Raw genomic sequence first — 24,090 nt, 5'->3', positions numbered from 1 at the left:
ATCATATGAAATTGGATTGATGTCAAATATCAATACAGGACTCGTCTTTCTTCTGTGATGTCAAATATCAATCCCAGTCAGTCAAGCCAGAGCTGAAATCACCAGAAAGTGCCGATGAGAGTGGCTTGATGACAAACTGTGTGACCTATATGACATCAAGCTGTTTGAATTCATGACATCAAGCTGAATGCCTTATATACAGTGATGGGAATTACGGCACTACAAGTAACGGTGTTACTAACGGTGTTGCTTTTCAAGTAACGAGTAATCTAACTAATTACTATTTTTATTGTTACAACGCCGTTTCCATTACTAGCAAGAACTTCTTCCTGCTCTTGCTCTTGACGAAGGCGGTCGCACTTTTCTCCTCCTTCTCTCCCTTAGCTTCCTTGCTTAGCCTCTTGTGTCCTTGTCTAGTCTCATGTTTTTTGTATTAATTTTCCCTGGAACATTATCTCACAGTCTGTTCTCTAAAACCTAAAAGAGGAATTCTGGATTTGATCAACTGGTCCCTAAATGCAATTGACACCCCTTTCTCAACGAGAAGTCTGGGCTTGTGTGAGCCTGAGTGCTGAAGATATCTACCTATTCAGAACCATGGTAACAGGGTTCTGGCTGATCGGAGCTGGTTTGGCCCTGACTTATCAAAGAATTAAGAAAGCAGAACCGGCTGTTCAAACCCCCACAAGGCTGCCCTCTGGGATTGATTGATTGATAAGATCTTGGAAAGGCTACGGCTGCTGTGAATACTCAGAATAAGATCTCTGAGTGCAGACTGGATTACATCTCGGGGAGGCACACTGCGGTCGTGAGTTCTCAGAATCGGCTCCTTGAGCACAAGAAATGACAACATCACAGAACGCAAGTATGTCGAAGCTCGCGGCTCTCCAATGGGAGATTGAGAGACCAGTGTTGGACTGTAGAACTGCTTTGAAATTCATATGAGCTGTTCACACTAAAGTAAAAACCACCATCACTTCATGCGGATACCCTCTCGGCGCCAGCTGCGGTCGCAAGGCTGGAGCCGAACAAAAACACCCTGATAACGACTGTGTTTAGTCTGTTCCTTCCCATTCCATGCAAGGCCACCTGGGTTGGCTGGAAGACTGTTTACTTAGCCTGGCAGGGCGAAGGACACTGTCTCAGCTGAACTCTGGACACGCACACACATACATATACACTGATATGCACACACTCATCCCCCCTCCCTTTCCAAACGCCTTCAACGCTTATTCCCTTCCGATGCTGACGGGGATCAAGGAGACCAGCGCACAGGCTGCAGGCCCGGATGTACTGTCTAATTCAGGTGTCTCTCACCCTTTACCCACCCCTGTTACTTGTCATGTGTTTCTTTGGTGTATTAAGAGTTTTTTCATGTGCAGAGGTGTTTTTTTCTGTTCTCAAACTGATCTCCCTGTTGGAGCTCAGTCTGGGAGGAGTTATTTTTTTCTCCTTATCTTTCCTCATGTGGTGCATTTTCCATTGTTATACCTCTCTGACCTGTCTTCCCCATGTGATGTTTGTGTAATGTATGTATGGTCGGAGGGTAAGATGGCGCCGCCATTGCGTGTAATAGGTCGGCAGCCTTATGAAATTTCCCCTTGTGGGACTAATAAAGGTATATCAAATCAAATCAAAGAAAATGCGGTGCGGTCGCGTTACTATTTTTCAACACACAGACGGTTGAAGCTGTGTTCAGCTTACCGCATCTTATATCAGTTGCACGGAAGTAGATGTAAGTAATCTGGGTGCTACTGCTTTAAGCAGCTGTGCATGTTCCTGTACGCTGCAGCTGAACTGATGTCTTGAATTTGCTGTCTTGTGATATTTTCTGCCATTTTGATGGTTCTGTCTTTGATAGTCTTCGCAGAGAGAGGCATCGCTCGGATTTTCTGCACAGAGATTGTGCACTCTGGTTTTCAAAGTCAGCCAATAGGTGTTCTGAAATCTTAATGAATGATTCCTTCATATATTCTCTGTCCGTCAACGGCTTCCCACGCCTGACCATTTCCTGAGCGGCCACAAAACTTGCATATGCAGACTTCATCCACTTCTTGAATTGATTTTTCCACAGATCAGCCTTCCAAATCACTTCCATAAAGGCTTTTTTCCTTTCCTCTCCCTCTGGATATTTTTCAGCAAAGGCTGTGTTTTTATTTCGATATTTAACCTTTTTTTGTTAGCCAGTTTCTCTCCACAAATTAGGCATTCTGGTAGGCCACTCTCGTCAGAAGTAAATGCAAATGAATCTGCCCAGGCATCATTAAATGTTCTATTTTCTTCTGATATTTTTCTTTTCTTACATTTCTCCATACTTGGCCGACCCGGGGTTGAAAGTCTCCATAAACGCACGGCGTTTTGGCGGGTACACCGGCTTCCACGTTATGCGATGCTTATTTTGAGCAACAAAAATACTAAAATATAATTTTATGTTAATATTTCAAGATCACAATAATCTTCCAATTTAGAACTATAATTTTAAAAAAGAACTACCGCAAATAAAATAAATGATAAGTATTAAATTGAAGTGTATTGTCCCAAGCCACGCGGAGCCGCAGTATAAGGATGAAAGAGCCACATGCGACCCCTGGTCTATACAGACAATAATCCCCTCACATATGTGATGAGTACTGCAAAGATGAATGCAGTAGGTCACCGCTGGGTAGGTGAGCTGGCAGATTTCAGGTTTGATGTGAAATACTGGCCGGGGAAGGTGAACATCGATGCAGACTCATTCTCTCGGTTTCCACTTGACATTGACACCTACCTCACAAAGTTTACTGAAGACCTGACGAGAGAGGCCATTCAGGCTACATGGGAGGGTTGTGAGTCTGCAAAGAGACAAGATGCTGCATATGTCGCTGCCCTGTGCCTAACATGCCCAGCCAGAGACACCTGTGAACATGTCACCATTGCAGCCTGTCACAGTGACCTGGTAAAATCCCAAAGGAAGGATCCCTCTATCATTTAACTTATCAAACTGAAAGAAACAAAATCAGTAATAACTAATGATGGCAGAAGGAGAGCCAGTGGCCCCGTGAGAAAGCTTATGCACGAGTGGGGAAAGCTTCATATGGAAAATCAGCTGCAACATCGTACAGCGGCTCAGCGAAGGCAGCTTGTGCTGCCAGCACAATATCAACTCCTGGTGCTTCAACATCTCCATGATGACTTGGGTCACGCAGGGCAAAGAGGGTCATTCACTTGGCACGGGACCGTTTCTACTGGGCTTTTACGAAGAGGGACATTGAGGCGTATGTGACCAGAAAACACCCCTGTGTTGTGGCCATTTTTGTTGAATGTTTATAAAATGCAATTTGTATTCATTTTTGTTTTTTCTTTAAAGTTGTAAGAATATGCTGACCTAGTTTTGTTATGTAAATTTGTAATTCATTTTATTGGAAAAGTTTTTGGAAAGTGATTGGTTTATTGGCTTATGGACCCTCCCATTAATCAGGGGATTAAGAGCACCCTGGAGGGGTGTGGTAAAGATGGTTTTTTGTTTGCCAAATGTCTGATGGGAAGACGGGGGGGGGTTAGAAAATGATTTTTTGACCACTTTTGAAGTTGTTAAAGCAAATTGAGTTAACTTTCGTTTAATTTTAAGTTTTAAGAAGTTATTTGGTTGATTTTTGTTTATAATTTTCCACGAAATAAACGACATATGATTTTTAAACAATGGAGTCAGAAGTGCGTTCTAAAACAAACCTCCCGTTGCCACCCACGGCCTTTTCTTGGACTTTTTTGGTGTTTGGAACATAAAAGGCCGTGACACCCCTGCATTAAGCAAAAGAAACCAGTCAAACACATCAGCAACCCTACAACACCTGGCTGGAGCTTCTCACTCAAGGACAACTCCATGCCATCCAAATGGCAACCCAGCTGAGCGATTTAATTGGACATTTCTTCAAATGCTAAGGACATTGGAGGAGAAGGCAAAGAGCAGCTGGAAAGAGCATCTGCCTCAGATAGTACATGCATACAACTGCACCAGGCATGAGGCAACAGGCTTTTCATCCCACTACCTCATGTTTGGTCGACACCGCCGTCTCCTAGTAGACTTCATTTTTGGCTTGTTAGCCAGAGATGGGACTGAAACACCTCAGAGCTATGCTAAAAAGTGGGCTTTGTGGATGGAAGAGGCTTATCGTATTGCAGCTGAGAACAGCCAGCACTCTAGTGCAAGGGGTAGAAGAACTATGATCATCACACACAGAACACAGTCACTCTCCAACCTGGTGAGACAGTGTCCTAGTCCGTAACATGAGTGAGAGGGGAGGACCTGGAAAATTGAGACCTTACTGGGAACAAACTTTGTATGTCGTCAAACAACAAGTGAGTGACAGTCCCATTTACAAAATGTGTTCAGAGACGTAATGTGTTTACTTCATAGAAATCTCCTACACTACGGTGGCCCCTAGAGACAAAGCACGTACAAACTCCAAAACACTTGCAAACTCTGAAACACATGCAAACTCCAAAACACTTGCAAACTCCAAAACACTTGCAAACTCCAAAACACGTACAAACTCCAAAACACTTGCAAACTCCAAAACACGTACAAACTCCAAAACACGTACAAACTCCAAAACACTTGCAAACTCCAAAACACCTGCAAAATCCAAAACACATGCAAACTCCAAAGCACATGCAAAATCCAAAACACTTGCAAACTCCAAAACACTTGCAAACTCCAAAACACCTGCAAAATCCAAAACACATGCAAACTCCAAAGCACATGCAAACCCCAAAACACATGCAAATTCCAAAACACTTGCAAACTCCAAAACACTTGCAAACTCCAAAACACCTGCAAAATCCAAAACACATGCAAACTCCAAAGCACATGCAAAATCCAAAACACTTGCAAACTCCAAAACACTTGCAAAATCCAAAACACTTGCAAACTCCAAAACACTTGAAAAATCAAAAACACTTGCAAACTCCAAAACACTTGCAAACTCCAAAGCACATGCAAAATCCAAAACACTTGCAAACCCCAAAGCACATGCAAATTCCAAAACACATCGGAAGTGCTCCAGGACGCTAGGGGCAGTGTTGAGCTCGATTTGCAAAATAAACGGCAAGTTTGTCTGTATGGGACGGTCTAGTCTCTGTCGCGCTTCCCAGGTTGCCTAGCAACCATGATACTAACCGCTGGAAACATGTCATACAACTTTGTTTGACAGAAATGAAGGAGAACATATTTTGTTCATTTGTTTGTTTGTTTCTACATGAGCTTTGTGTAATTTGATAAGTATCTGAGGCTGAGACCACAGGACAGTAAAACATGATTTTTGGGCTTCATTTCTGGACTGAAAAGTTATTTAAGATTAGTTGGTAAATAACAATTAGCTAATGTTGTTCATGAGACTAAAGTCATATCACTTTGGTAATGTAAATATAATATGGCCAATATTATAGTTATTATATTAATCATTATTAGCTATTACAGCAGTGAACATGAACTCTGTGTCAAATACTGAGCTTCAGTACAGATTCAAGTTGCAGTTATTTATATGTCTTATCACCTTAAATCTTCACTCAAAGACAAGTATCTTTGACAGTGCATATATAGGTGTATCATATATAAGAGACAAATGTTGTTCCTTCAGTATGTTGGCATAACTAAATTTGGCTCATTGCTTACATATATTTATAAAAAGAAAATGTACACGCTGGATAACTGTTTCTGATAAAATGAAGAGTACACTGATATATTAAATATTCCTTTATTGGGTGAGAAAATCAGACCATGTCATAACTGCTTTAAGTCATACAGAATAGATATCAGATCCTTAAACAGGCTGACTTCTGCTAAATGGGTCAAACTGGGCAGAAAGTATACAAACATCCTTATAGAATATGATGTAACACTATAGATCAACTTAGCTCAGAATATAAACAATTACAGCAATATGATGCAACAAACACAGCAGTGCTACTGATCCAAAAATACTCAAAGCTTCATAGAACTGAAACAAACATTTATTTTTAGCTCCATTCTGCTGCTGACACATACTTTAGGTTTCTGAACATTAAACTTGTTTCTGCCTTTCATAGTGTGTAACTTGAAGGCCCTGAATACTTTCTCCCTCACCAAAAACACTGGAATGATAATATTATTTGAACATTACCTAATAAGACTGATTCAGGAAAGACAATTAGTTATGTTAAACTTTTCTAACAGTCCTTCACAAACAGGGAACAGTCTGTCTATTCTCTCCATCTGTCAGCTGCTGCTGGCTCTTCCTCCTCCTCTTCCTCACACACTGCTGAGTTTGTCCTGGTGGATCATCAGGGGTGCAAAGCCTCACAGATGATGTGCAGCAGTGGGTCCCTCAGTCTGTCCTCACTCTGGACACTTGCAGTTGTCACACATGGAAATCAAATGTGTGATAAGCTGCAGGATTCAAACACAAGTGTAACTTATAAATACATGTTCATACTTTTATTACACAATCAGAGAGAAAGAAACAGAGAGAGAGTGCAGGACAGACAGACAGGTGACAGTCTCAGGTGTACACACTGCTACAAAAAAGCACCAGAGAAGGAGGTTTCAGTGTTTGTGTTATTACGAAACAAGAAGAGTTCCCAGATGGTACAGTGGACACGTGTGACTCCTGTGATTAAAGCACCTTTCTTTCAGCTTAACGAGTGAACCGTCAGCTCGTTCAAACACGCGTTAAAGTCCGTGTGGCTCGACACCACCGAACAGTGGCAGCAATATAACATAGCTAACATTAACAGTGCAGTGAATCCTGCTTGTGCCATGATATTCAGGACTGCAAACCAAGCAGCATCACTGACTTTCAGCTTGTTGTGTTTGTGGATATATGACTGACTTTAATTATCCATAAAATCATCAGATTCTCTGTAAGAGTAAAGTCAACTATTGAACGGCATATATTTTGAAGTAAAGGCTTTAAAACCAAGGTAGTAAAAACATCACTAATGTCACATAACTTTCCCGACATGAGGCCAACAGTAATGTTTTAATGTTCTTCATTATAAAAACATTTGCGCATAAATAAGTGACATAATATTCATTACTTACTTCTGAAAGTTTACTCTTCGGCCGCTCCATTTTTTTCAGAAAAATTATCTACACCACCGCCGCACTATGAAGTCTGGGATATGTTGGGCCATAAAAGCTACAGCGACCCATCCTTAAAATTCAGGGAAATGAAGGACGCATTTGAGGGCCGCATTTCGAACAGCCTTTGAATTGGGACAGCCTTCGTCATGTCGCTGTGACGTAATAGGCCTTAAAATGCGGCCTTTAAGGCTGCAGACACTGAATTGGTATACAGTCCAAATCCGGTCATTGGTACTTCCTGGCTTGTGTAGTTACTAGGTAACAAAAGCTCAACACTGCCCCTAGCGTCCTGGAGCACTTCCGTTGTGTTTTGGAATTTGCATGTGTTTTGGAGTTTGCACGTGCTTTGTCTCTAGGGGCCACCGTAGGATTGAACCTATGACCTTGGCGTTATTAGCACCACGCTCTGACCAGCTGAGCTAACCGGCCTACAACATGTGTGTGAACCGATCCTTTTGTTGACTAATATACCAAAAAAGAGGGTGGAAGAACTGTTAAGAACACAAGAGAAATGTGTGTTTACAAGAAATTACTTCAAACTGTACCAATAAAAGCCAACTCTTGGAAGCTCCTACTGATCAGAAGCCACCTATGCAGTTCAGCTGATGAACAATGTGGCTGGAGAAACTAACAAAGTCATACTTTAGTAGACTAAAATATGAAAACAGTCGAAAGCACTGTGTTTCCTAATGAAAATGCTTCAAGTATAGCGACATGGCTGTTTTTTGAACAAAGTCCAACACATGCCTTCAACGGGGAGTGAAACAGAGCACACTGGATCTTTTCCAGGTGGAGTTCCACCAACAGCATGCTTCCAAGTCGTGATTTTTTCACCCGTGTCGCTTGAGGTCATGGCATGTTATTGACTTTCTATGGTTGCTTCTAAGCCAAGATGACTCAAGTCTGGCACTGATAAGGCCAAGTTCATGGCTTCAGTCCCTAACCTGGCCATTCGAGCCTCGTTTGAGAACTCGTAGAGTCTCTGTTGAAGGACATGAAATTGACAACAGCGTAGCAATTTTGGATGACATAAAGGATGCGAGGTCAGCCTGCTGCGAACAAACTGGGAACGCATGCCTGCTCATCAAGGACTCACAACCAACCACGAAGGGACTCAAACCCTCAATCTTCTGATCCAAAGTCAGACGCCTTGTCCGTTAGGCCATGTGGTTTGGCAGAAGTTCACACTTTTCATGAACGTTCGTTTGAGTCTGTTTGAGCCAACTGCTGGTGTTGGGTTGGTCACGTGGCTGGTGGATATTGCTTGATTGTTGCTTGAAATAATTGATTGTTGCTTGAAATAAGTGCATGCCACAGCATTTCTCCCATGTATCAAGCTCTTAAAAGCGTAGTCCTACCTGCCACATGCACAGTGGATCCACCCACTAAGCCAGAGTATCATCTGCCAAAGGAGGTCATAAAGCTTACGTGGCCCGATCTGTCACCTGGAAGTGGGCAGAGGTTTTTTCTTGGATCCCACCAAACAAAAACCACAATCTGCCATGAGACAGCACCTTGGACAGTTGCTGGAATGGCCAGTATGGGGATTGAACCCATGACTTTGGCGTTATTAGCACCACGCTCTGACCAGCTGAGCTAACCGGCCTACAACTTGTGCCTAAACCGACCCCTTTTTTTGTCTAATATACCAAAAAAGAGTGTGGAAGAACTGTTAAGAACACAAGAGAAATGTGTGTTTACAAGAAATTACTTCAACATAGTGGGAAAAAAAAGTCTTCTGTTGACTTACAAAAAACGCTTTAAGAAGAAATTTGCCACAAAACAATACATGGTGTGCGTCTTCTAATGTTAGGGTCGATAGGTGTGATATAAAGCAGCAGTTTTTGATGCAGTATGCTGTGTCAGACTTTGGAAATGAGTGATTTATCCAGAAAGTAGCTGGAAAAGTGATTTGGAGATTGTAGCTAAGCATGTAATGTATTCATTAGCGTGTCATGTGTCAGTGAATTTTGTGGTTTGCTGTCATTTGTAGTTGCGTACATCACTCACTTGGAAGTTGGCAGAGGTTTTTTTCTTGGATCCCACCAAATAAAATCCTCAGTCTATCATGACACAGCACCTTGGATGGCTGGTGGAATGGCCGGTATGGGGATTGAACCCATGACCTTGGCGTTATTAGCACCACACTCTGACCAGCTGAGCTAACTGGTCTGCAACACGTGTGTGAACCGATCCTTTTGTTGACTAACATACCAAAAAGAGGGTGGAAGAACTGTTAAGAACACAAGAGAAATGTGTGTTTACAAGAAATTACTTCAAGCTGTACCAATAAAAGCCAACTCTTGGAAGCTCCTACTGATCAGAAGCCACCTATGCAGTTCAGCTGATGAACAATGTGGCTGGAGAAACTAACAAAGTCATACTTTAGTAGACTAAAATATGAAAACAGTCGAAAGCACTGTGTTTCCTAATGAAAATGCTTCAAGTATAGCGGCATGGCTGTTTTTTGAACAAAGTCCAACACATGCCTTCAACGGGGAGTGAAACAGAGCACACTGGATCTTTTCCAGGTGGAGTTCCACCAACAGCATGCTTCCAAGTCGTGATTTTTTCACCCGTGTCGCTTGAGGTCATGGCATGTTATTGACTTTCTATGGTTGCTTCTAAGCCAAGATGACTCAAGCCTGGCACTGATAAGGCCAAGTTCATGGCTTCAGTCCCTAACCTGGCCATTCGAACCTCGTTTGAGAACTCGTAGAGCCCCTGTTGAAGGACATGAAATTGACAACAGCGTAGCAATTTTGGATGACATAAAGGATGCGAGGTCAGCCTGCTGCGAACAAACTGGGAACGCATGCCTGCTCATCAAGGACTCACAACCAACCACGAAGGGACTCGAACCCTCAATCTTCTGATCCGAAGTCAGACGCCTTGTCCGTTAGGCCACGTGGTTTGGCAGAAGTTCCCACTTTTCATGAACGTTCGTTTGAGTCTGTTTGAGCCAACTGCTGGTGTTGGGTTGGTCACGTGGCTGGTGGATATTGCTTGATTGTTGCTTGAAATAATTGATTGTTGCTTGAAATAAGTGCATGCCACAGCATTTCTCCCATGTATCAAGTTCTTAAAAGCATAGTCCTACCTGCCACATGCACAGTGGATCCACCCACTAAGCCAGAGTATCATTTGCCAATGGAGGTCATAAAGCTTACGTGGCCCGATCTGTCACCTGGAAGTGGGCAGAGGTTTTTTCTTGGATCCCACCAAACAAAAACCACAATCTGCCATGAGACAGCACCTTGGACAGTTGCTGGAATGGCCAGTATGGGGATTGAACCCATGACTTTGGCGTTATTAGCACCACGCTCTGACCAGCTGAGCTAACCGGCCTACAACTTGTGCTTAAACCGACCCATTTTTTTGTCTAATATACCAAAAAAGAGTGTGGAAGAACTGTTAAGAACACAAGAGAAATGTGTGTTTACAAGAAATTACTTCAACATAGTGGGAAAAAAAAGTCTTCTGTTGACTTACAAAAAACGCTTTAAGAAGAAATTTGCCACAAAACATTACATGGTGTGCGTCTTCTAATGTTAGGGTCGATAGGTGTGATATAAAGCAGCAGTTTTTGATGCAGTATGCTGTGTCAGACTTTGGAAATGAGTGATTTATCCAGAAAGTAGCTGGAAAAGTGATTTGGAGATTGTAGCTAAGCATGTAATGTATTCATTAGCGTGTCATGTGTCAGTGAATTTTGTGGTTTGCTGTCATTTGTAGTTGCGTACATCACTCACTTGGAAGTTGGCAGAGGTTTTTTTCTTGGATCCCACCAAATAAAATCCACAGTCTATCATGACACAGCACTTTGGACGGCTGGTGGAATGGCCGGTATGGGGATTGAACCCATGACCTTGGCGTTATTAGCACCACACTCTGACCAGCTGAGCTAACTGGCCTGCAACACGTGTGTGAACCGATCCTTTTGTTGACTAATATACCAAAAAGAGGGTGGAAGAACTGTTAAGAACACAAGAGAAATGTGTGTTTACAAGAAATTACTTCAAACTGTACCAATAAAAGCCAACTCTTGGAAGCTCCTACTGATCAGAAGCCACCTATGCAGTTCAGCTGATGAACAATGTGGCTGGAGAAACTAACAAAGTCATACTTTAGTAGACTAAAATATGAAAACAGTCGAAAGCACTGTGTTTCCTAATGAAAATGCTTCAAGTATAGCGGCATGGCTGTTTTTTGAACAAAGTCCAACACATGCCTTCAACGGGGAGTGAAACAGAGCACACTGGATCATTTCCAGGTGGAGTTCCACCAACAGCATGCTTCCAAGTCGTGATTTTTTCACCCGTGTCGCTTGAGGTCATGGCATGTTATTGACTTTCTATGGTTGCTTCTAAGCCAAGATGACTCAAGCCTGGCACTGATAAGGCCAAGTTCATGGCTTCAGTCCCTAACCTGGCCATTCGAGCCTCGTTTGAGAACTCGTAGAGCCTCTGTTGAAGGACATGAAATTGACAACAGCGTAGCAATTTTGGATGACATAAAGGATGCGAGGTCAGCCTGCTGCGAACAAACTGGGAATGCATGTGTAACACAGTAAGGGGAATTGTTGAAATGAATATATCAATGGGCCAATAGGCTCGACTATAGGAGCACAGGGGTGTGTTTAAATGAGACACAGAGACAAGAATGTAACTCAAAAGAACCAGCCAACTTTAGTGAAATAAACCATAAGGTTGACAAGCACAGGTTAATGACACTTTACAATGGTAGAAAGGAAACTTACAAAAATTAAAAGAAAAGTAAAACACATGAACTACTAAAGCAATGACTTGGTCAAGTGTTACTTTTGGTTTTCAATGTTCGGTTAAGTTACAAAGAGGAGAAGGTGGGAACACTCACCACTGTTGTGTTATAAAAAATCTAATGATCAACTTTGACGTTTAAAGAGTTTAGATCGATCAGTTGTTTACATCACTCAACACAAGCAGAACTGCATCACTGCATGCAGAAGACACATCGTCCACATTCAGAAGCACATCTCTGTATAGTGACTGGTCTTATGATTTAAACAGGTAAATGTTCAGCATTCAAACTACAGGTGAACAATAGTCAAACCAGATGTTTCCCGTTATGTCGATATCAGCTAGTCAAGTACACACCTACACAGCATGTTAACAAACCGTGAAAAAGAGCCACACAAAAAATGAATGATTGCTGGTAAGGGTTTCTATACATTAGTATTTACAAGGGTATGTTGTGACTTACCTTCAAAATTACAGCGGTCCCTCACTATAACGCGGTTCACCTTTCACCTGGCTGTTTCGCAGCTTTTTTAGTGCAAGTTTGCATGCTTATTTTTTTATATCACATTGTGTCCTGCGTCCTGATCGCTGCAGACGATCTCCTCCGTGACGTCTCTCCTGTACAGTACAGAATCGCTGCATTGATGGCTAGCAGTGTAACTCTGAAGTGCAGTACTGTATGTCCACGATGTCAACGAAACGTTTTGCACCGTCAAAAAATAAAATTGGCTACTTGATTTCACCTATCGCTGGTTATTTTTAGAACATAACACCCGCGATAAATGAAGGACAGCTGAGAAATATAACATTTGAATCACTTTTCTCTTTTGCCCTGAGGCGCGGGTAAAAATATTGACAAGTCGATGAACATCATTTACAGATATATTGGGTAAATGCCCGAGACATGTATAGAAATGTAAATCGCCGCTTTATTTATTTATTTGCTTAACTTGTTTTGGACCGTAAACAGGGCGTGAATAGGACACCGGAAACAAAGCTCCCCACAGGAGTTTCCGCACTGGAAGTAGCATATGCTAACGTGCACATAGTCAATTCGATGTACAGACTGAATAATAACACCTTCTAATTAGTTCTGTCTCCTATTGGTGCTCTTCTACGAGTAATCAGTGCTTGATGGCTTACTAAGCTTAACTTTTTTCACAACATTGATAACAAACACACACAAAACAACAACAACATATATTATCTAAAAAAAACTTGATTGGACCACATTTTGATGTTCATCCTACATGTTTATTGAGATTGTCTAATGTCTGCGACGGTATCTTCTCCCACGTCTGCGGACACCCGAGGCCTTGTGGGCTCTCCTGCGTCTGCGAACGGGGCGAGAAGCACGTTTGCGTCTATGCCTGCGTTGTGGCATCGTCCAAAACGGCGATACCTGCTCCACGTCACGGGTTCTATTTATGGACTCACCTGGCAACTTTAGTGAGGTCACTGCTGATGTTGTCACTGTTGGTGTGACCTCATGACTCATTCATGCCATCTGAACTGTGGTGTAATTATGAGGTCACAGGGGGACGTGAATTTATTCACAAAGTTGAAAGAGAGTTTGGGTCATAACTCAAAGACACAATGATGCAGTCAAATCATTGGAATTAAATATCTGTAAATTACACGATTTAGAGGGGTCTGACATCACATCCAGTCTCTCTGTTGTGATGTCAAATATCAATGCCAGACTCGCTTCTCTGTTGTGATGTCAAATATCAATGCCAAACTCGCTTCTCTGTTGTGATGTCAAATATCAATGACAGACTCGCTTCTCTGTTGTGATGTCAAATATCAATGACAGACTCGCTTCTCTGTTGTGATGTCAAATATCAATGCCAGACTCGCTTCCCTGTTGTGATGTCAAATATCAATGCGAAACTCGCTTCTCTGTTGTGATGTCAAATATCAATGCCAAACTCGCTTCTCTGTTGTGATGTCAAATATCAATGACAGACTCGCTTCTCTGTTGTGATGTCAAATATCAATCCCAAATTCGCTTCTCTGTTGTGATGTCAAATATCAATGCGAAACTCGCTTCTCTGTTGTGATGTCAAATATCAATGACAGACTCGCTTCTCTGTTGTGATGTCAAATATCAACGCCAGACTCACTTCTCTGTTGTGATGTCAAATATCAATCCCAGATTCGCTTCTCTGTTGTGATGTCAAATATCAATGCCAGACTCACTTCTCTGTTGTGATGTCAAATATCAATGACAGACTCGCTCCTCTGTTGTGATGTCAAATATCAATGACAGACTCGCTTCTCTGTTGTGATGTCAAATATCAATGACAGACTCGCTTCTCTGTTGTGATGTCAAATATCAGTGCGAAACTCGCTTCTCTGTTGTGATGTCAAATATCAATGCCAAACTCGCTTCTCTGTTGTGATGTCAAATATCAATGACAGACTCGCTTCTCTGTTGTGATGTCAAATATCAATCCCAAATTCGCTTCTCTGTTGTGATGTCAAATATCAATGCGAAACTCGCTTCTCTGTTGTGATGTCAAATATCAATCCCAGATTCGCTTCTCTGTTGTGATGTCAAATATCAATGCGAAACTCGCTTCTCTGCTGTGATGTCAAATGTCAATGCCAGATTTATCTCTTTTGGGATGTCAAATATCTGTAACGTGAGGGTTCACTAGATGGTCTGGAATCTCTCTGAATAATTAGAAACAGCAAGATGGAGATGGATAACTTTTTAGCAGCCTCTTTACTCTCAGCACACGGCAACAACAACCCACACTTCCTGTGTGCCGCCCTCATGAATACTTCACTGGCCTCTCAGAAACCAGGAAATCTTATACTCAGATCTAAACAGGAAAACAACCAGGTAGATATAACACATACTTATTACTGGTTTGAACATGCATGTCTAAACATTCAAACGTGTAAACATGTAAATATCAAAACTTAAAACGGATTTAAATTTACTTCTACACTTTACATTTTCCTCCCCCCCTCACATAAGAAACGTCCCCGTTTCCCTACAGAAAAGGAAAAAAAACAAAACAACATACTGCGAGCAAAGGGGACAACGATAAAACAACAGCAAAACCAAAAACAAGTTCAGTTCAAAACATAGTCCTTGAGGTATCTGGGAGGCACAACTTGACGTCTCCCACATCGCCGTGAAACACCAGATACTCGATGAGGAGTTGAAGGGACAATGTCTGATTGGTGTATCACCACATGGCCAGAGGGGGGAGTTGTTACAGTCTCAGACCGAGGAGGAGGGGACAAAGGAGAGTGGGAATGGGGTCGTGACTGGTTTAGAAGTGGTGGCTGACAAACCTGAGGGTCTGATGAGGTTGCAGGTCTGCGGCCCTGAACATTCCAGCTCCCTTTAGCTGCAGATTTTGAAGCTGTGAAGGGCAAAGCACCTGATAATGCAGTCAATTGTGGAATCTGGGGCTGTGCAGGTATGTCACCAGCAGGCGAGTTGGTTCCACCTTTAGGGACAGGTGCTTTGTAAGGCCTGAGACGATTGTAGTGAACAATTTGAGTCTTATCTGATTGGTCCAGGAGGTAGCGAATCCTGTACGTGACACCAGGGTTTTCTCCATCTGTTCCAAGGCACTCCAATATCTCAAAGGGGCCCTTCCAATGTGGAGCAAGTTTCTGCTTTGCTGTAGTGGGGTCATTTAACCACACCAAGTCACCCGGACCATAAGGAGTGTGTTTGATGCCCCTATCATACAGTTGTTTCTGCTGGGTGTGGGCACAATCTCTGTTCCATGCAGCAGTGCTGAAGGCAGACTGAAGTCTCTGAGTCAACTGGGTGACGTAGTCAGCAGGAGAAGCAGAGGTAGATGATGCTGGCATGTTGGTAGGCAACAGCATATTAGCAGGCATCCGTGCCTCATGTCCATGTGTGAGAAAAAATGGCGTAAACCCCGTGGTAGAGTGAGGACTGGTGTTGTAAGCCAAAGCAACTTGATTGAGGCAGTCATCCCATTCGCCAGGCTGCTGAAGGAGTAACTTAGCTAACTGGTCAATAAGTGTTCGGTTGAACCTCTCAACCATACCGTCGCATTGAGGGTGATATGGGCTGGTCCGTGTCTTCTGGATGCCTAGCAGCTGACACAGATGTTTCACCAGGTCAGATTCAAATTGACGTCCTTGGTCTGTGTGTAGCATTTCAGGGACGCCGTGCTGACAGATGAAGTTGTCAAACAGGCATTTTGCAACTGTTGTGGCACGTTGGTCTGGGATAGCATAGAGATTGACATATTTCGAGAAATAGTCTTGAACAACGAGCACATATCTGTTGCCACGACTCGTAATGGGGAGTTCAAGTATGTCAGCTGCCACCTTTTGAAATGGCTCCGTAGCAACAATTGTTTTCATTGGAGCTCTGTGATGAGGTGTGGGATTCCGTCTGGCATCACATGGAGTGCATTGTGTGCACCATATTCTGATGTCACGTGACATGAATGGCCAGTAATATAGCTGCTGAGCACGTTTCAGGACCTTATCTGCTGATAGATGACCGGACACTGGGTTGCCATGCAGCAGCTGTAGAAGAGTGTCTTTTAAAGATTCAGGAACAACCAACTGATGCAACACTGACTTTTGGGACGGGTTGAAAGCTTTACGACAGAGTAAGCCATTGTGGAAGGTAAGTCTAGAGTACTCATGCCATAGCACTTTTTCCTGAGGTGGGCATTTTTTCATACGCCAGTAGGGTGGTTTCCGACCCTTAGCTTTCCAGCCAATGACTTCTGACAGTACAGGATCTTTTTGTTGTTTTCTTTTGAGATCATCTTCAGGCAGCTCAAGCACAAATGTGGATGAAACAGATAGCGCTGCACACTGCAGTCGTGGATCAGAAAAGTCATTGCATGGAATGTGTTTTTGGTCAGTACTGCAGGGACTATGGTTGGGCGGGCCTGCAGGACCTACGCACCTCTCTTCAGGTCTCAAGGTAGCAGAAGCAGTGCAGACTGTGTCCTGCTCTACGGTGTCACCAGTGACAGGGCGACGTGAGAGTGCGTCCGCATTGAGGTGGCGGTGGCCATCTTTATGAATCACAGTCCATTCAAAAGGATCGAGTTCAAGAGCCCAGCGAGCACGGCGACCAGTTCTATCACTGTCAATGGGTATTTTCCGAAGACCCAGGAGGGGCTTGTGATCCGTGACAATAACAAATGGCTGCTTGTAGAGATAGTGACGAAAATGTCTAACTGCCCAAACAATGGCCCAGAGTTCTCGATCATAAGTCGACCACTTTCTTTCTGCCTTTGTAAGCGCATGGCTAGCATAGGCAATGACTTTCTCTTGCTGTCCCTGTTTTTGAGCTAGTACACTGCCAATCGCTGTACTTGAAGCATCAGTATACAGAGAAAATGGCAATGTGAAGTCAGGGAATGAAACCACTGGAGGGTTTGAGAGGGCATGTTTCAGATACATGAATGCATCCTGGCAGTGAGAAGTCCATTGAAAAGTTGCATGCTTTTCAGTGAGAGCATGTAGGGGGACACTCTGGTGCGCAAAGTTTTGAATGAACTTGCGATAATATGAACAAAGTCCAAGGAATGACCTCACTTCTGTCGCTGTTCGTGGAATAGGCCAGGCTTGCACGCTGTTCACATTTCTGGGGTCAGGCTGAATGCCATTTTTTGATACAATGTGGCCCAGAAATTGTACCTGATCTTTGGCAAAACAGCATTTTGAGGGGTTTAGCTTCAAACCACTTGCCTGGAATCTGCCGAAGATTTCTTCCAGGTGCTGGAGATGTTCTGCGAAAGAGCGGCTGTAAATGAGGACATCATCCAAATACACTAAGCAGGTTTTCCAGGGAAGGCCACGAAGTACCATCTCCATTAACCGCTGACATGTGGCTGGAGCGTTTGTGAGTCCCATGGGCATAACAGTGAAGTGGTAAAGTCCACTGCCAGTTGTGAAAGCAGTTTTCTCACGATCCTTCTCTTCCAGTTCAACCTGCCAATAGCCATGTTGAAGGTCCATTGTGGAGAACCAGGCAGAACCTGACAGAGCATCCAGTGCATCATCAACCCTTGGAAGAGGATAAGAGTCTTTGATTGTCACTGCATTGAGTTTCCTATAGTCGAGACAGAAACGCCACGTACCATTTTTCTTTCGCACCAAAACAACTGGGGCGGCCCATGGGCTGTAGCTTTCTTCGATGACACCTGCCTTTAAAAGGTTGTCAACTTGAGTGTGTATTTCAGCTCTCTGTTCGGGTGTCACTCTATAGGCTCTTTGTTTAATCGGTGTTGCATCACCTGTGTGAATATGATGCTTAATTATGCCTGTGTGACCTCTGTCCTCTGAGTGCTTACTGAAGATTCCTGAATACTTCTGGAGAAGTGATTTCAGGGACTGAACCTGGGAGTGTGACAAGTTTGTTTCATCAATTTCTACCGGCAGAGTCGAATCATACACAGGTGAAGTAGCACAACATGTCTGCTCCAGAGGGATGATATCAACAGATGAGCCTGAATGAAACTCACCAAGATGCTGTCCAGGGTACAGTTCGATTTCATCGCTGGAGGGATTAAGCATTCGAACCACTGTAGTACCATTCTGAACTTCACTGAGAGTGTGAGCCACAACGATGTCACATGTTGGATTAGGGATCAAGACACCATAGTAGTCTGTTGGAACAGGAGAAGCCGGTGTGGCTGCTGACACACAGGCTGTGATCAGAGTTTCGCTCATAGCTGGGATTTTGGTTGGCGCTAACACAGAAACATTACAGCAGGCAGCCACCTCATGTCCTTTGGGCAACAGGGGAATTTTCATGTCCCACAGTTGCAGTACTTTGTTTTTGAGGTCGAGAAGAGCATGGTGCCTCTGCAGAAAATCCCAACCTAGAATGACTGGCTGGTAAGCACCCCTGAGGACTTCAAATTCCTGCTGCCATACCTGAGTCCCAAGCCTAATACCAACAGTTAACTTGCCTAAGATTTCCAGACGTTCTCCATTGACCGAACGAGCTGGCACAGAGGATGCTACCATAGGCCGTTTTTTTAAAGCTGGATGAGAGTTTCGAAAATCTTCACTCACAAGGGAGACAAAGGAACCAGAGTCAATTAGAGCACACACTTCAATGCCCTCGACAATAGCCAAAACGTTAGAGGAGACTGATCCATCAGATTCTGAGGGGAACTGGGGGATGTGGTTTTGGGGCTCTGATACTGTAGCTGATGTTTGCCCCTCAACAGCAGCTAATGAAAGTTTCCCTGTGGGCCGGAGGTTAAATGTGCAGGCCTTTCCGGGGACTGGAAATGAACACTGGTCCTACTGTAGGACCCGGCATCTCTAACTCTACGTGGAGCAGGACTGGGACTGCGTCGGTATCTGTTATTGTCAGGGTAATTGTACCTGGAATACTGGGAGGGCTGTTCAATTCAATTCAATTCAATTCAATTTTATTTATATAGCGCCAAATCACAACAAATGTCGCCTCAAGGCGCTTCATAGATACAGAGAAAAGCCCAACAATCATATGACCCCCTATGAGCAAGCACTTTGGCGACAGTGGGAAGGAAAAACTCCCTTTTAACAGGAAGAAACCTCCGGCAGAACCAGGCTCAGGGAGGGGCGGCCATCTGCTGCGACCGGTTGGGGTGAGAGAAGGAAGACAGGATAAAGACATGCTGTGGAAGAGAGACAGAGATTAATAACAGATACGATTCAATACAGAGAGGTCTGTTAATACATAGTGAGTGAGAAAGGTGACTGGAAAGGAAAAACTCAATGCATCATGGGAATCCCCCGGCAGCCTACATCTATTGCAGCATAACTAAGGGAGGATTCAGGGTCACCTGGTCCAGCCCTAACTATATGCTTTAGCAAAAAGGAAGGTTTTAAGCCTAATCTTAAAAGTAGAGATAGTGTCTGTCTCCTGAATCCAAACTGGAAGCTGGTTCCACAGAAGAGGGGCCTGAAAACTGAAGGCTCTCCCTCCCATTCTACTTTTAAATACTCTAGGAACAACAAGTAGGCCTGCAGAGCAGGAGCGAAGTGCTCTAATAGGGTGATATGGTACTACAAGGTCATTAAGATAAGATGGGGCCTGATTATTTAAGACCTTGTATGTGAGGAGCAGGATTTTGAATTCAATTCTGGATTTAACAGGAAGCCAATGAAGGGAAGCCAAAACAGGAGAAATATGCTCTCTCCTTCTAGTCCCTGTCAGTACTCTTGCTGCAGCATTTTGGATTAACTGAAGGCTTTTCAGTGAGTTTTTTGGACATCCTGATAATAATGAATTGCAGTAGTCCAGCCTGGAAGTAATAAATGCATGAACTAGTTTTTCAGCGTCACTCTGAGACAGGATATTTCTAATTTTAGAGATGTTGCGCAAATGGAAGAACGCAGTCTTACATATTTGTTTAATATGTGCGTTGAAGGACATATCCTGGTCAAAAATGACTCCAAGGTTCCTCACAGTGTTACTGGAGGCCAAGGTAATGCCATCCAGAGTAAGAATCTGGTTAGATACCATATTTCTAAGCTTTTCAGCGCCGAGTACAATGACCTCAGTTTTATCTGAGTTAAGAAGCAGAAAGTTAGTGGCCATCCAAGTCTTTATGTCTTTAAGACATTCCTGCAGTTTAACTAATTGGTGTGTGTTATCTGGCTTCATGGACAGATAGAGCTGGGTGTCATCTGCATAGCAGTGAAAATGTATGCTATGTCTTCTAATGATGCTGCCTAGGGGAAGCATGTATAATGTAAACAGAATTGGTCCTAGCACCGAACCCTGTGGAACTCCATAATTAACCTCAGTGTGTGAAGAGGACTCTCCATTTACATGCACAAATTGGAGTCTATTAGATAGATATGATACAAACCACTGCAGTGCAATACCTGTAATACCTACAGCATGTTCTAATCGCTCTAATAGAATATTATGGTCAACAGTATCGAATGCTGCACTAAGGTCAAGAAGGACAAGCACAGAGATGAGTCCACTGTCAGAGGCCATAAGAAGATCATTTGTAACCTTCAATAAAGCTGTTTCTGTGCTGTGATGAACTCTGAAACCTGACTGAAACTCTTCAAATAAACCATTCCTCTGCAGATGATCTGTTAGCTGTTTGACAACTACTCTTTCAAGGATTTTTGATATGAAAGGAAGGTTGGAGATTGGCCTATAATTAGCTAAGACTGCTGGGTCTAGAGATGGCTTTTTGAGTAAAGGTTTAACTGCAGCCACCTTGAAGGCCTGTGGTACATAGCCGATTATTAGAGATAGGTTGATCATATATAAGATCGAAGAATTAATCAATGGCAGGACTTCTTTGAGCAGTTTTGTAGGAATGGGGTCTAAAAGACACGTTGATGGTTTGGAGGAAGTAATTATTGAAGTTAACTCAGAAAGATCGATTGGAAAAAAAGAGTCTAACTTAACATCAATGGAACTAAGAGTAGCTGTAGATAATATTACATCTGTGGGATGATTATTGGTAATTTTTTCTCTAATGATAAAAATTTTATTTGTGAAGAAGTTCATGAAGTCATCACTAGTTAACGTTAAAGGGATGGTTGGCTCAAAAGAGCTCTGACTTTTTGTCAGCCTGGCTACAGTGCTGAAGAGAAACCTGGGGTTGTTCTTATTTTCTTCAATCAGTGATGAGTAGTAAGCTGTTCTGGCTTTGCGGAGGGCTTTCTTATAAAGCAACAAACTATTTCTCCAGGCTAAATGATGATCCTCTAAATTTGTGACACGCCATTTCCTCTCCAGATTACGAGTCATCTGCTTTAGGGTACGTGTTTGAGAATTATACCACGGGGTCAGGTACTTCTGATTAGAGACCTTAGTTTTCACTGGAGCTACAGTATCCAGAGTCGTACGTAGTGAGGAGGTGAAATTATTAACAAGATAATCGACCTCTGTTGGGGTAGCGTTCAGATAGCTGCTCTGCTCTGTGTTGGTACAGGGCATTGACGATGATAACAGTGGCTGGATTATATTCTTAAACTTAGTTACAGCGCTTTCAGAAAGACATCTACTTTGATAAAGTCCACTCTCCACTGCTGCGTAATCAATTATTGTAAATGTAAATGTTATCAAGAAATGATCAGACAGGAGAGGGTTTTCAGGAAACACTGTTAAATGTTCAGTTTCTATGCCATATGTTAAAACAAGATCTAGAGTGTGATTAAAGTGGTGGGTGGGTTCTTTTACATTTTGAGAGAAACCAATTGAGTCTAACAACAGATTAAATGCCATGTTGAGGCTGTCATTTTTAGCATCTACATGGATGTTAAAATCACCCACAATAATTTTTTATCTGAGCTCAGAACTAAATTAGATATAAAGTCTGAGAAATCAGACAGAAACTCTGTGTAAGGCCCAGGTGGACGATAGATGATAACAAGTAAGACTGGTTTCTGAGTTTCACAGCTGGGGTGGACAATGCTAAGCATCAGGCTTTCAAATGAATTAAAAGTCTGTCTTGGTCTTTCATTAATTAATAGACTGGTGTGAAAAATTGCTGCCACACCACCCCCTCGACCTGTGCTTCGAGATTTCTGGTAGTTAGAATGACTCGGGGGTGTTGATTCATTTAAACTAACATAATCATCCTGCTGCAACCAGGTTTCTGTAAGGCAGAGTAAATCAATTTGTTGATCAATTATTAAGTCATGTACTAACAGAGACTTGGAGGAGAGAGACCTAATATTTAATAATCCACATTTCACTGTTTTACTCTTTGGTTCAGATGTGGATACTGTATTGTTCTTTCTTTGTGATTGTTTAAGTTGTTTGTTGCTGGTTTTTAGTTTGTTTTTTGTCTTTTTGGAAGCAGACACAGTCTCTATGGAGATGGGTTTTTGGGGGGGTAGCAGGAGGAGAGAAGCTGCAGAGAGGCGTGTAAGACTGCAACTCTGCTTCCTGGTCCCAACTCTGGATAGTCATGTTTTGAGGGGTTTAATAAATTTGTCGATATTTCTAGAAATGAGAGCTGCTCCATCCAAAGTGGGATGGATGCCATCTCTCCTAACAAGACCAGGTTTCCTCCAGAAGGTTTGCCAATTATCTATGAAGCCCACATCGTTTCTGGGACACCACTCAGACAGCCAGCAATTTAAGGAGAACATGCGGCTAAACATGTCACTCCTGGTCTGATTGGGGAGGGGACCAGAGAAAACTACAGAGTCCGACATTGTTTTGGCAAAGTTACACACCGATTCAATATTGATTTTAGTGACCTCCGATTGGCGTAACCGGGTGTCATTACTGCCGACGTGAATTATGATTTTATTGAATTTACGTTTACCCTTAGCCAGCAGTTTTAAATTTCCTTCAATGTCGCCTGCTCTGGCCCCTGGAAGACAATTGACTATGGTTGCCGGTGTCTCTAGCTTCACATGTCTGAGAACAGAGTCACCAATTACCAGAGTTTGACCCCCGGCGGGTGTGTCACCGAGTGGGGAAAAACGGTTAGACACATGAACGGGTTGGTGGTGTACCTGGGGCTTCTGTTTAGGACTACGCTTCCTTCTCACCGTTACCCAGCCTTTCCCCAGCTGCTTGGGGTCTGCCGGGGAACAGCTAGCGGGGCCTACGCTATCTTCGGCTGCACCAGCTACAGGGGCCTGGCTAGCTAAGGGTGAGAGCAGGGTGCAAAGCCGAGTCTCCAATTCAGTAATCCTGGCCTCCAGAGCTGCAAATATGCTACATTTGTTACAGATATCATTACTGCTAAAGGAGGCCGAGGAGTAACTAAACATCTGACACAATGAGCAAGAAAGTGCAGAAGGGACAGGTGAAGTAGCCATGGTGCTAACGGGTCGGCTACGAGCTAAGCTAGCGAAACAGTACAGAGACAGTGAGTGAATACTATAAATTAGGTAGTGAGTACACAGAAAGTGTGCTTCGGATGAAGCACGTGAAGATTATACTGTGAAAAAAGAATGTATTTAAAAGTTGTTAATTAAACTGCTAAGCAAATAAGCTACTCAGAAACACCACTGTGTTTGAGCAGGAACAGGAAGCGATACTATACCACAGAGCGAGCGAGCGAACACCAAGTGACAGCGCCTGTTGGGAATGGTATGTGCGTTGATCATGTTTCTCACATTTGTCCCACTCATTGAACCTCTGGGGAACAGGGGAAGAAGGACGTTCACAGTGAGACTCTGGATCACGATGATAACGCCTCTCAGGTGAGCAATAGTCTCTGGGATGTTGTCTGGCATGATAAGGCGACGGGG

General features: G+C 43.2%; 5 non-coding genes across 5 annotated transcripts; all 5 read right to left on the bottom strand.

Annotated features, from left to right (window-relative positions):
* Nucleotides 1-8,631: 8,631 nt before the first annotated feature.
* trnai-aau (transfer RNA isoleucine (anticodon AAU)) lies at nucleotides 8,632-8,705 on the bottom strand. The gene has a single exon. It is a non-coding gene; the product is annotated as a tRNA-Ile (tRNA).
* Nucleotides 8,706-9,197: 492 nt separating this feature from the next.
* trnai-aau (transfer RNA isoleucine (anticodon AAU)) lies at nucleotides 9,198-9,271 on the bottom strand. The gene has a single exon. It is a non-coding gene; the product is annotated as a tRNA-Ile (tRNA).
* Nucleotides 9,272-9,940: 669 nt separating this feature from the next.
* Nucleotides 9,941-10,013, bottom strand: trnar-ucg (transfer RNA arginine (anticodon UCG)). Its single transcript has one exon. It is a non-coding gene; the product is annotated as a tRNA-Arg (tRNA).
* A 360-nt stretch (nucleotides 10,014-10,373) lies between these two features.
* On the bottom strand, nucleotides 10,374-10,447 carry trnai-aau (transfer RNA isoleucine (anticodon AAU)). Its single transcript has one exon. It is a non-coding gene; the product is annotated as a tRNA-Ile (tRNA).
* Nucleotides 10,448-10,939: 492 nt separating this feature from the next.
* On the bottom strand, nucleotides 10,940-11,013 carry trnai-aau (transfer RNA isoleucine (anticodon AAU)). The gene has a single exon. It is a non-coding gene; the product is annotated as a tRNA-Ile (tRNA).
* Between the last annotated feature and the right edge of the window lie 13,077 nt (nucleotides 11,014-24,090).

This window comes from Neolamprologus multifasciatus, chromosome 13, assembly GCF_963576455.1.
Source record: "Neolamprologus multifasciatus chromosome 13, fNeoMul1.2, whole genome shotgun sequence".
NCBI classification, from domain to species: domain Eukaryota; kingdom Metazoa; phylum Chordata; class Actinopteri; order Cichliformes; family Cichlidae; genus Neolamprologus; species Neolamprologus multifasciatus.
This window is presented reverse-complemented; position numbering and strand designations above follow the sequence as displayed.